Source organism: Cotesia glomerata, linkage group LG6 (assembly GCF_020080835.1).
Source record: "Cotesia glomerata isolate CgM1 linkage group LG6, MPM_Cglom_v2.3, whole genome shotgun sequence".
NCBI lineage: Eukaryota > Metazoa > Arthropoda > Insecta > Hymenoptera > Braconidae > Cotesia > Cotesia glomerata.
In genome coordinates this window covers 4,038,187-4,052,236 of record NC_058163.1, presented here as the reverse complement: position 1 = coordinate 4,052,236, position 14,050 = coordinate 4,038,187, and the positions used below count along the sequence as shown (strand labels likewise).

Sequence of the window (14,050 nt, the reverse complement as noted above, 5' to 3'; positions counted from 1 at the left end):
TTCTTTCTCACTCCCTACACAGTTGTCGGCCATCATTATTGTTTATTCATCAAGTGTAGTAGTAACGTTGACAATTATTATTTTGCTATCTCAGTGTAACTCTCATGTTAACTTTTAATCATTCCTATTTTATCAATAATAATTAAATTATCAATTTTGAGTGTATTTTGCACGATTAGTTAATCAAGTGATTTTATAACCTCAAAAGTACTCAACACGTGACACGAGCTTCCAATAACAACGGATTTTGTGTTGTAAGTATACTTTTTTTTATTTATATCGAAAATGTTGTTGATCTTATAAAAATGTAATTTTAATTTAATTTTATTAAAAAAATGTAATTGAACAATTAAGATTTTCATAGTTTCCAAAAAATCAATCATTTTGAATCTTTATTTTGAAATGTCAATGGAAATATTGGTTGTATGAAAAAATTATAAGAGACAATGTTTTCATAAAATTTTATTTTTTACTTTTGTTTGAAAAATTTTTCCATAAAACTTATATTTTTGTTATAATTTCATAAATTAAAACTAATCATTTCAAAACTGCGGCAAAAATCCTGGCCCTAATTATACTTCATTAACATTTTTCATCATTAAATAATTCTTGCTGAAATACGATCAAATAATGGCATCGCATTGGCCGTTGCATCATCGGGCATTGCAGTAACTTTATTGGATGGAGGTAGAACAGCTCATTCAGTATTTAAGCTGCCACTAAATATTCAGAATAACCCTGACGCAGTATGCAACATTAAGAAACAATCGTCCATGGCCACTGTGCTGAAACGGTGTAAAATTATTATTTGGGATGAATGTACTATGGCACACAAACATTCACTTGAGGCGTTGAACAGGACATTGAAAGATATTAAAAACAGTGACAAACTATTTGGCGGAACTCTGTTGGTCCTTTCAGGTGATTTCAGACAAACACTTCCAGTCATTCCACGTTCAACATACGCTGATGAGATCAACGCTTGCTTAAAATCATCTCCATTATGGCGTAATGTTGAAAAATTACAGCTAAAAATAAATATGCGCGTTCAAATGCTTCAAGATCCATCCGCTGAAACATTTTCAAAACAACTCTTAGATATCGGTGATGGAAAAGTTGCTATAGATGAAACTGGATACGTAAAATTACCGACCGATTTCTGCACAATCGCTGATTCGCAAGATACTCTCATTGAACAAATATTTCTCGATGTACACACACAGTACATAAAGTGTGATGAGTGGCTTGCAGAAAGAGCGATTTTAGCGGCAAAAAATGTAGACGTTGACAATTTAAATCTGAAGATACAAATGTTGCCAGGGAACTTGGTATCATAACTCACTGGATTTGCCAGGCATGCCACCGCATAATTTACAATTAAAGGTTGGATCTCCAATTATCTTGCTTCGTAATTTGAACCCGCCCCGGCTGTGCAACGGTACGCGATTAGTCATTCAAAAATTAATGAAAAACGTGATCGAAGCCAGGATTTTAAATGGCAAGTTCAGAGATGAAAATATACTCATACCACGGATTCCTATTATACCTACAGATGTGCCAATTCAATTCAAACGTATTCAGTTTCCGATTAGATTGGCATTTGCAATGACTATCAACAAATCCCAAGGTCAAACGATGTCTGTTTGTGGATTAGATTTGAGAACACCATGTTTTTCACACGGACAATTATACGTGGTATGCTCTTGAGTGGATAAACCATCCAGTTTGTTTGTGTTAGCTAAAGATGGGCTAACAAAAAATATTGTTCACGCTATAGCATTAAGAGATTGATATTGTTTAATAGTGTTACTGTCGTAATTGTTTAATTAATGATATATAATTTTAAGGAATAAATCATAATAACTTAAAAATAATGTTTGCCTTTTGTTATTTTTATATTCCCTCATCGTTCACAGCGCTCCACGCTTATTTCACGCATATACCACATTCTTACATACATACAATATACACATTCTAACATACATACATACTTACAATAAGTAAGCTATTTTTTGTCTACACTAGAAATTACTAGGAAATTATTTATATGGCAAAACAACGTTTGCCGGGTCAGCTAGTAATTATATATAATTAGATATGATTATATTTGGCCATTTTTCATATATAATCATATATAACCAATTTATATATAATTATATATAAATATTTTTTCTCGGGAGTACAGCGCACTTAGCTGTAAGTTATACTACGTAGTATGTATCAACTTATTTAGAGACCCTGTTATTGACTTTGGCTGTTGGGTTGTATCAAAGGAAATAAATAAATTATAATAAATGGATTTGTAGATAATAATTGAAAGAATATCAAAATACATTGGTGCTGTTGTACTTTATTGACAGATTAATTCATTAATTATAGTTGCTGTTACAGGTGAATAATGAGAAAAATATTTAGTGACTAATTACATAAGTAACATCAACATTTAGTAAGAAGTGATTTCATTATAAGCATTTCCCGCCGATGCCGTCAGTAGCACTATGATCGCATCTCAAACCGATGCAGCATGAAGCGGTACTTATACACTAAACAAAACATGCAAATAAATAAATTATAGTTACTAATTAATTATTAATTAAGAATTTCTATGAAATTTGATAATCAATACAAATAAGTGAGAAAAATAATATCAACAATATAAGTAACATTAAATAATACTTACACCCTTACCGACCCCTCGACAGCCCATGACAGATGAAGAAATCAATATATTTGCCAGAACAGCAATCAAAACAATCAACACAATGAGTTTTGACATTTTTTAATTTTTGAACAATTGATTGCTGTATAAAAATAATTTAATAGATAATTATAAATAGTTCTAGTCGGTAAAACTCAGACATGGGTGATTCCCTGTAAGGATGTTTTTTTAATGTCCCGAACATTTTTAACTTCCTGCTAAGAAAATCGAAGATTTTCAAAAATCGGGAAGTTATTGGTTTTCACCCCGTTTTGCAAAAATCGAGTTTTCATCAGATCTCGACGATTGAAGATCAGAGGGAGCTTCCCTAACTATCCCCGCGAGGTTGTCACTATGTCTGTGTGTGTGTGTGTGTGTGTGTGTGTGTGTGTGTGTGTGTATGTGTGTGTGTGTGTGTGTGTGCGTGCGTAAGTATGTGAATCGGTTATAACTTTTGAACGATTGAACCGATCGGAATCTACCAAACGGTGTTCTAAAGAGTTCCCTCAAACTTAGATTTCCTATGAATTTGAATCGATTCGGACCGATAGATTTTGAGAAATTTTGAGAAATCTAAAAAAAAATCGAAAAAAATTTTTTTTTGAAAGTGGTTTTTTTGGAATAACTTTTAAATGGCTTCATCGATCAACTCTAATCAACTATTAAGCTTGAAAAACCACGTCGATCACCGCTAATCTGGTCAAAATCGGTTCATTCGTTCGTGAGTTATTGTTGACGAAAGAAAACCAAAAAAAGTGTTTTTTCAGAATTACTCCGAAAATCCTGATTCGATCAAACTAAACTTACATAATCTTCATGGGGCTTAAAAAATTGCGTCGAATTCTGCCAACCACGTAAAAATCAATTCATTTATTCAAAAGTTACTGCAGTTTGAAAATTTGAAAAATTGTGTTTTATTAAACTTCTATCACACTTTTGAGCTCGACGAGCTCAAAAGCATAGAAAAGCTATCTCTTTAAGCTCAGAGAGCTCAAAATAACACATAAATTGTATTTTTGAGCTCAGAGAGCTCAAAAACATCATTAGTGCAATTTAAAGCACCTAGGTATGAAATTAGCGGGAAGTTGCACGGATGGCCTTCAGGGTCTACCGTTTTTATAATTTTTTTATTAGAAAGATTGTTATTTTGTGACTAAAAAAATTTATTACGAATGTCAAAAAACATTTCTATTTGGCGCATTGAAAACTAAAGTGAAATAAATTTTGGTTTTTTGTTATAAATTCGTAAATCACCGAAATAACAGTCCCCTGAGCTGTCCCTTTGCCAAAATTGAAACTTTAAGATTAAATTTTAAGTTATTCGTCCACAATATATAATTTTGTCCAGTCCCCTGCTAGAAGTTTAAAGCCCAAAAAAGAAATCCAGCGCGTTATTTTACCGTTTGTATGGTCTATAAGGATCTAACAAGCCTTGAGTTAATAACCATAAGACTGTTAGCACTTTATCGCCATTTTATTCAGTGTCAAAACACCGTTTGTGCTTGAAACATTTGTCTGGGCCACGAGATACTCACTCCCCTGGCAACTATATTTATTTATAAAATTGGATCCATGTGCCTTAATATTATTCTAATTAATGAAAATATTCATTTAGAACTTGAAAAGTTGAAGGCATTGAAATAGTTTGCTTGATTTTTTCTCAATTTGATAAAAAAAAAAAAACAGCCCCCTGGCAAACAGCCCCCTGTCATGTTATATGGCAAAAAATCACAAAAATCGAAAAAAAAAATTCAATAGGCTGTGTATTTATTATCATTATGCTGATAGTTTTGTTGCCCTCGTTAATTTTTTTTGTAATAAAATCAAAAATAATTTGGTCGGACAATTTTGTACAGATTTAAGACGTCCTTACTATACAGAGAACCATCCATATATATATTTTTCTCCCCTCCGGGCGATAAGCGTAAATTTTCCGCCCGCCGCGCTAAATGAAAATGCCGCTTTCCGCCTCCGTCGAGGAGAAAAATAGTATTCTCACCACGGGCAGGAAATAAGAAAGCCTCAGATCACATGTTTGTCGACCTCGGCTTCGCCTCGGTCAACAATTACATGTAATCTGAGACATTTCTTATTTTCCTGCCCTAGGTAAGAAATATACTATTTATTTCATTTATGAAAATAATTCTGTAAAATTTACTCACCGTTTCGAAGCGTAGAAAGCAGTAGGTAGTGTTTTAGACAAACAGTCGAAGATTAGTCCGATTAACTTTGGTGTCAATTTATATATTGCGCTTATCACCAAAATCGTGCTTTGTTTACCCACTATATTGTGCTTATCACCAAGATACCAAGATTACCCCATATATTGTGCTTAACACCAAGATCGTGATCTTTTTTTACCCCCTCTATAGCGTTGAGCGCACCTAGCACACAAGTAAATTACGCTAAAGAGGGAGTAAAAAAATCACACGATTAGACCACACTGCTCTACAGCAAAGCCAATAAGCGGGTTCCATTATAAAGATAAAAAAATAACAGTAATAAAATATTTGAAAATAATAATTATAATTAAACAATAATAATAAACCTGTACTCAGTGTAATACACAGTAAAAAATTTTTCGTCATTGTGTAAAGTGTAAAAATGTTTGTGTAGAATTTAACATTTAAGTGTGTAGAATTTAATATTTTGGTATGTTGATTCAACACAATAGAGTGTTGATTCAACACAGATTGTATAAAATAAGTCATCAGCACAAATTTTTGTGTTAAATTTGACAAAAAATTTTTTACTGTGTAGGTACATACATAGAATGCTCTGGCTCAATTATATTATGTAATGTAAAGAAATATATGAGAAAGTAGAAAATGATGAAAAGAGTGTATTGAATGAATGGAAAGCATTAGAAAATGAAAAGATAGAAGAAATATTAATAGAAGTGCCCTCGAAAATTGTTAAAGCGTCAGCTAATTTTAGCATAAAAAATATAAAATCTTAATTCTGACTTTCCACTACATTGAAAATGATTCCCGTAAATTTTTCATTGTCCCATTAACCAAACCTATTTTCCACTTCAGCACCGCCTGATAAAACAAAATGTTGTAAAATGATTAAGAAATTATAATCATTCCGAATCATTTTTAATCATAAAAATTATTAAAAATTATTAAGAATTTTAAATCATTTTCAATTATAAAAATATGATTAAAAATTATTTGAAATAATTAAAAATTTTTTAATCATTTTGAATCATTTTTAATTGTAAAAAAATTTTTACACACACACATGCATACAAACATAGTGACAACATCGCGGGGATAGTCAGGGAAGCTTCCTGTGACCTTAAAGCGTCGAGATCTGATGAAAACATGATTTTTGCAAAACGGGGTAAAAACAATAACTTCCCGATTTTTCAAAATCTTCGATTTTCTGAGCAAGAAGTTAAAAAAACGACGTAAACAACTTTATTGTTTAAAGATAATGAAGCTAATTTGAGAAGTAATTAAGCAATAGATAAAAAATTTTGTCATAAGTTTAATTAAGATCATGATAAAATTCTTTTAAAAAAATAAGAGATAATTGATTTTAAAGCTATTACAAAAAAAAAAAAAATATTAAATTTTAATGGTGACTTTCCACCACATTGAAAATAGTTCCCATAAATTTTTTATTATCCAAATAATCAAACCCATTTTCTACTTCAGCACTGTCAAGCTTATTATTTTTTAAATCAACTCCTAAAGTAAAATACCCAGTAGCTGAACAGGTTTCATAGTAAAACGTATTTGACCCTACTTTAAATACATAAAGATGTAATTATTAGTGTAAATAAATGATTTTCATGAAAATATAAATAATTTTGAATTGATTGAAGTGCAAAATAACAAAGATATTTGAATATTTATATTTTGACAACGTTTTTAAGATAAACTGATAGAGTATTTAACATGGTCCTACGAAATTCTCTGTAACTAATTAAAATGCAAAAAAAAATATTTATATTTACCCACATCAATTTTTCATATATTTTATAAATTTATAGATGTGAATATATGAAAAATATATCAAAATACATGTGGGTACTCAAATGAAAGCTCTGGATAAGTGTAACATTGGGATGAGCTTATATCTTAAAAAATGTCAAACGTCATAAGTGCAATTTCAAGCGTTTAGGTATGGAATTGGCGGGAAGTTGCAGGAATGGCCTTTAGGGTCAATCGTTTTCCGGATTTTTTTTTTGTGTGCCGGTGTTTATGTAGCATCCTTATGTTAAATTATAATAATTGTCGAACAAATGTTAATTTTTATTTTCCCCTAAATTTTCTCTGATGGTATGAGACCTCATACCGATAAAATATTATGGTGAAGGAGTAATAATGAAAAATTAGTCATTCTTCAAGAATTTGGATCGGGTAGTCTGGCTTATAATATTAACTATCTTTGATTTATTAAATTATTATTATTATTATGATTATTATTAATCTATTATTTTCGTTTTATTATTATCATTGGTAAATTTCTGCATTATTCATTTATTGAATTTGATTGAATTAATTGTTCAATTACATAAAGTAAAAGCCCCAATTATTGACGCTATAAGAGACAAAGTTATGATTTGATTTTTTTTAAGCAATCAAATATAAATATCGTTGAATTTTGTTTGTGGTAATGTCTTAAGTAATGTTTTAACTAATCAATTTCTTTTTTTAAAATGATAATCAGTGATATTTACTAATTAATTTTAAATAATTAAATAGATAATCTAGATACACCAATTATTGACGGGTTAAAAAACTGATTGATCTAAATATTGACGTACTGTAACCCCAATTATTGACGCCCCTACTGCGCATGCGTCGGATCATTTGGTTATATTTTTATCTATCAAAACTTGATATAAAGTAATCAATATTATTAAAGTTAATTAATAATAATTTCTATGAATGAATAATTATTATTAAAAATATAACAATTTATTCAAAAACTTATTTAACACCAAAACACGCCGAGTTATTTGACAGTTAAAAGCCTTGTATATAATCGCGTATATAACGTATTTTATACTTAAAAAAAAAGCGTCATAGCGCTGTCGACTGGCTGTCAATATGGGATTCACCATAAAAATTATGAACTAGTTATTGACTCCCATTATTTAAATATTATAAAGCATACAATTAATTTCGATTATTTAATTTTATAATTATTTCATGTACTGTTAATTAAAAAAAAAAATAGGTCATATAATTACATGAAAAAATTAATTTACACTCGGCTGTTAAAAAAAATGCTTTTCTAACCAAAGTTGTTAAGAAAATAGACGCTCGTAAGATGATTTGATGAACTGGTGGTAACTTTATTTTTTTTTTAATAATTAATGTTTAATATTTTGAACTGAAAGTGATTTTTTTTCAATTTTTTAATTAATTAGAATTTAATAAAAATTTATTTGATCGTTATTCTTATTACAGATAATTTAATATATTTAAAGATAATTTAGGGTGTCAATATTTAGACCCCCGTCAATAATTGGGGCTTTTACCTTATGTAACTCTCGACAAGATTTGATATTATTTCAGGGTGATACTCAGGGTGATTATATTATATTTAGAAATTTGTACTAATATCATAATGAGAAATTTATTTGCTAAGAAGATTATTGTAAACTTATAAATATTGATGTATACTGTATATTATTAGGTGTACAAAAAAGTTCTACCCGTTTTTCAAAGATGGAGTTATCTAATAACAGCTATTTATAGGTTAGCTATGAATATGTATATGTACATCCACAGCTGTTTGTACTCTTTAAATTCATCAAACATAATATATATTGATCTTCGATATATATTTATTTTTTTATTAAGTTGAAAATGGAAGTAAGTAATGAGCATATCCGCCATTGTCTTTTGTATGAATTTCATCAAGGAAAAAGTGCTGCTGAAGCTCAAAGAATAATCTGTGCAACTTATGGTGACAGTGTTATTGATGACAGTACTTGTCGATGATGGTTTCCGAAATTCACAAACAGAGATTTTAATTTAAATGATAAACCACGCTCTGGAAGGCCTTCAACAATCAGTGACGAGAAATTGCAAGAATTACTGGATCAAGATTCTGCACAAACGCAACAAGAACTTGCGAAAAACGTTACTCAACAAATTATTTCTGAAAGATTACATGTTTGAGGCAAAATTCAAAAAAAAAGGAAAATGGGTACCTCATGAATTAACCCCAGAACAACGAGAGAGATGAGTTGACACCTACCTGTCCAGCCTGTCGTTGCTTTCACGACAGAAAAAAAAAGTTTTTTTCGGAAACTTGTAACAGAGGACGAAAAGTGGGTTTACTATGAGAATCCTAAATGTCGAAAACATTGGATAGACCCAGGATAACCAACGACATCAACATCAAAACGTGATGTTTTTGGGAAAAAAATATTGCTTTGTATTTGGTCAGATAAATGGGGCGTACTATATTATGAGTTACTCAAACCAGGAGAAACCGTTACCGGAGAACGCTACAGAAGTTGTCAATTAAAAAATTAGCAAATGAAATCAACAGTAAAAGACGATTTGCGCGACAAAAACCTCGACCAGTGATACTGCAGCATGATAACGCCAGGCCTCATAGAAGTTCAATTGTCGACCAAATTATAAATGATTTACAGAGGGAAGTTTCACCGCACCCGGCGTATTCACCAGACCTTGCACAGTGTGATTTTCACCTATTCCGATCATTGCAAAATTACTTGGCTGACAAACACTAACAAAATGAAAAAGAAATACAAAAAACAATGGATGATTTCATTTCATCAAAAGATCAAGCCTTTTATCGCCGTGGGATTCATCAATTGCCTGAGCGTTGGCAAAGGGTAGTAGATGCTGATGATGGTTATTTTAATTAAAATTAGTATTTTATTTAAAATTTTTAAATATATTTTTTTTTGTCAAAAAACGGGTAGAACTTTTTCGTACACCTAATAGTATGAATTTGTTTAATCTGTAAAAAAATATCATTTATGGATCTTTACGATTATAATAGAATGGATTTGTAAATAACAATCGAAAGAATATTAAAATACATTGGTTCTGTTATACTTTATTGACAGATTAATTCATTAATTAGAGTTGCTGTTACAGGTGAATAATTAGAAAAATATTAAGTGACTAATTACATAAGTAACATCAACATTTAGTAAGAAGTAATTTCATTATATGCATTTCCCGCCGGGGCCGTGAGGAGGACTATGATCGCATCTCAAACCGCTGCAGCATGACGCGGTAGTTATACATTAAACAAAACATGCAAATAAATAAATTATAGTTACTAATTAATTATTAATTAAGAATTTCTATGAAATTTGATAATCAATACAAATAAGTGAGAAAAATAATATCAACAATATAAGTAACATTAAATAATACGTACACCCTTACCGTTCCCTTGACAGCCCATGACAGATGAAGAAATCAATATATTTGCCAGAACAGCAATCAAAACAATCAACACAATGAGTTTTGACATTTTTTAATTTTTGAACAATTGATTGCTGTATAAAATTAATTTAATAATTAATGATAAATAGTTCTAGTCGGTAAAACTCATACATGGGTGATTCTCCGTAAGGATGTTTTTTTAATGTCCCGAACATTTTTAACTTCCTGCTAAGAAAATCGAAGATTTTCAAAAATCGGGAAGTTATTGGTGTTCACCCCGTTTTGCAAAAATCGAGTTTTCATCAGATCTCGACGATTGAAGATCAGAGGGAGCTTCCCTAACTATCCCCGCGAGGTTGTCACTATGTCTGTGTGTGTGTGTGTGTGTGTGTGTGTGTGTGTGTGTGTGTGTGTATGTGTGTGTGTGTGTGTGTGTGTGTGTGTGTGTGTGTGTGTGTGTGTGTGTGTGTGTGTGTGTGTGTGTGTGTGTGTGTGTAAGTATGTGAATCGCTTATAACTTTTGAACGATGGAACCGATCGGAATCTACCAAACGGCGTTCTAAAGAGTTCTCTCAAACTTAGATTTCCTATGAATTTGAATCGATTCGGACCGATAGATTTTGAGAAATTTTGAGAAATCTAAAAAAAAATCGGAAAAATTTTTTTTTGAAAGTGGTTTTTTTGGAATAACTTTTAAATGGCTTCATCGATCAACTCCAAAAACTAATCCGCCCTTAAGCTTGAAAAACCACGTCGATCACCGCTAATCTGGTCAAAATCGGTTCATTCGTTCGTGAGTTATCGTTGACATAAGAAAACCGAAAAAAGTGTTTTTTCAGAATTACTCCGAAAATCCTGGTTCGATCAAACTAAACTTACATAATCTTCATGAGGCTTAAAAAATTGCGTCGAATTCTGCCAACCACGTAAAAATCAATTCATTTATTCAAAAGTTACTGCAGTTTGAAAATTTGAAAAATTGTGTTTTATCAAACTTCTATCACACTTTTAAGCTCGACGAGTTCAACAGCATAGAAAAGCTATCCCCCTAAGCTCAGAGATCTCAAAATAACGCATAAATTGTATTTTTGAGCTCAGAGAGCTCAAAAACATCATTAGTGCAATTTTAAGCACCTAGGTATGAAATTAGCGGGAAGTTGCACGGATGGCCTTCAGGGTCTACCGTTTTTATAATTTTTTTATTAGAAAGATTGTTATTTTGTGACTAAAAAAATTTATTACGAATGTCAAAAAACGTTTCTATTTGGCGCATTGAAAACTAAAGTGAAATAAATTTTGGTTTTTTTGTTATAAATTCGTAAATTACCGAAATAACAGTCCCCTGAGCTGTCCCTTTCCCAAAATTGAAACTTTAAGATTAAATTTTAAGTTATTCGTCCACAATATATAATTTTGTCCAGTCCTCTGCTAGAAGTTTAAAGCCGAAAAAAAAATCCAGCGCGTTATTTTACCTTTTGTATGGTCTATAAGGACCTAACAAGCCTTGAGTTAATAACCATAAGACTGTTAGCACTTTATCGCCATTTCATTCAGTGTCAAAACACCGTTTGTGCTGGAAACATTTGTCTGGGCCACGAGATACTCACTCCCCTGGCAACTATATTTATTTATAAAATTGGATCCATGTGCCTTAATATTATTCTAATTAATGAAAATATTCATTTAGAACTTGAAAAGTTGAAGGCATTGAAATAGTTTGCTTGATTTTTTCTCAATTTGATAAAAAAAAAAAAACAGCCCCCTGGCAAACAGCCCCCTGTCATGTTATATGGCATAAGATACACAAAAATTGAAAAAAAAAATTCAATAGGCTGTGTATTTGTTAGAATCAGAGAACCATCCATATATATATTTTTATTTCATTTATAAAAATAATTCTGTAAAATTTACTCACCGTTTCGAAGCGTAGAAAGCAGTAGGTAGTGTTTTAGACAAACAGTCGAAGATAAGTCCGACTAACTTTGGTGTCAATTTATATATTGCGCTTATCACCAAAATCGTGCTCTTCTTTACCCCCTATATTGTGCTTATCACCAAGATACCAAGATTACCCCCATATATTGTGCTTATCACCAAGATCGTGCTCTTTTTTTACCCCCTCTATAGCGTCGAGCGCACCTAGCATATTTACAAGTAAATTACGCTAAAGAGGGAGTAAAAAAATTCCACGATTGGACCACACTGCTCTACAGCAAAGCCAATAAGCGGGTTCCATTATAAAGATAAAAAAATAACAGTAATAATATATTTGAAAATAATAATTATAATTAAACAATAATAATAAACCTGTACTCAGTGTAATACACAGTAAAAAATTTTTCATCATTGTGTAAAGTGTAAAAATGTTTGTGTAGAATTTAACATTTTGGCTCAACCTTGATTTGATGAGCATAATTCTGAGAGACAAACAACATTAATTATATCTGCTAGAATTTAACTTTAGATTATACTCAACACAAAAATAAAATTCCATTATTCCTTGAAAAAACAAAATGTTTTGAAGTGATTGAAAAATTTTAATCATTTTTATTCCGAATCATTTTTAATCTAAAATAATTAAAAATTTCAAATCATTTTTAATTATAAAAATATGATACGATACATAAAGAACGTAATCAAAATGGACAGGGAAAATGACCGAGGATAGTAATGAAAAAAGAAATAAGATGTATACTCAACGGAAGAGCAACAAAACGGAGTAAAGAAATGAAAAAAATACTAGTAAAAATGGGCTGTGAGGAAGTAGTCAGGATGATATATATATATAGAGCAAGGAATAGAAGAATTAAAAAGAAAACTCGATGAAGAGATAATGTGAATAAAAGAAGAAGCAGAAGAAAGAAAATATGGAAGCAATAGGAAAGATAACCTATTGCAAATTATATAAGAAAATAAAAAAAGACAAAGACATCAATTACTATTGGAAAAAAGATAGAATAAGTGGAGAAGACAAGGAGACCTGAGAAAGAAAGGATACAAGGATTGGAGATGCAGAGTATGCGATGGGGAAGAAGAAACCCTGATACATATTATGTAATGTAAAGAAATATATGAGAAAGTAGAAAATGATGAAAAGAGTGTATTGAATGAATGGAAATCATTAGAAAATGAAAAGATAGAAGAAATATTAATAGAAGTGCCCTCGAAAATTGTTAAAGCGTCAGTTAATTTTAGCATAAAAAATATAAAATCTTAATGGTGACTTTCCACCACATTGAAAATGATTCCTGTAAATTTTTCATTGTCCCATGAACCAAACCTATTTTCCACTTCAGCACCTCCTGATAAAACAAAATGTTATGAAATGATTAAGAAATTCTAATCATTCCGAATCATTTTTAATCATAAAAATTATTAAAAATTATTAAGAATTTTAAATCATTTTCAATTATGAAAATATGATTAAAAATTATTTGAAATAATTAAAAATTTTTTAATCATTTTGAATCATTTTTAATTGTAAAAAAATTTTTACACACACACATGCATTCAAACATAGTGACAACATCGCGGGGATAGTCAGGGAAGCTTCCTGTGACCTTAAAGCGTCGAGATCTGATGAAAACATGATTTTTGCAAAATGGGGTAAGAACAATAACCCCGATTTTTTAAAATCTTCGATTTTCTGAGTAAGAAGTTAAAAAAACGACGTAAACAACTTTATTGTTTAAAGATATTGAAGCTAATTTGAGAAGTAATTAAGCAATAGATAAAAAAGTTTTGTCATAAGTTTAATTAAGATCATGATAAAATTCTTTAAAAAAAATAATAGATAATTGATTTTAAAGCTATTAAATTAGTGGGAAGCTAAAAATATAAAATTTTTGAAATGTCGGCTTATTTTAGTAAAAAAAATATAAAATCTTAATGGTGACTTTCCACCACATTGAAAATAATTCCCATAAATTTTTTATTATCCAAATAATCAAACCCA

General features: G+C 30.4%; 2 long non-coding RNA genes across 2 annotated transcripts; both read right to left on the bottom strand.

The window, feature by feature from the left end:
• Positions 1 to 2,330: 2,330 nt before the first annotated feature.
• On the bottom strand, positions 2,331 to 12,076 carry LOC123266836. The gene is made up of 3 exons (XR_006509869.1): positions 12,011 to 12,076; positions 10,088 to 10,208; positions 2,331 to 2,543 (listed from the first exon to the last, which is right to left on the bottom strand). It is a non-coding gene; the product is annotated as an uncharacterized LOC123266836 (long non-coding RNA).
• LOC123266837 lies at positions 2,695 to 4,907 on the bottom strand. Its single transcript, XR_006509870.1, has 2 exons — positions 4,861 to 4,907; positions 2,695 to 2,801 (listed from the first exon to the last, which is right to left on the bottom strand). It is a non-coding gene; the product is annotated as an uncharacterized LOC123266837 (long non-coding RNA).
• Positions 12,077 to 14,050: the final 1,974 nt, after the last annotated feature.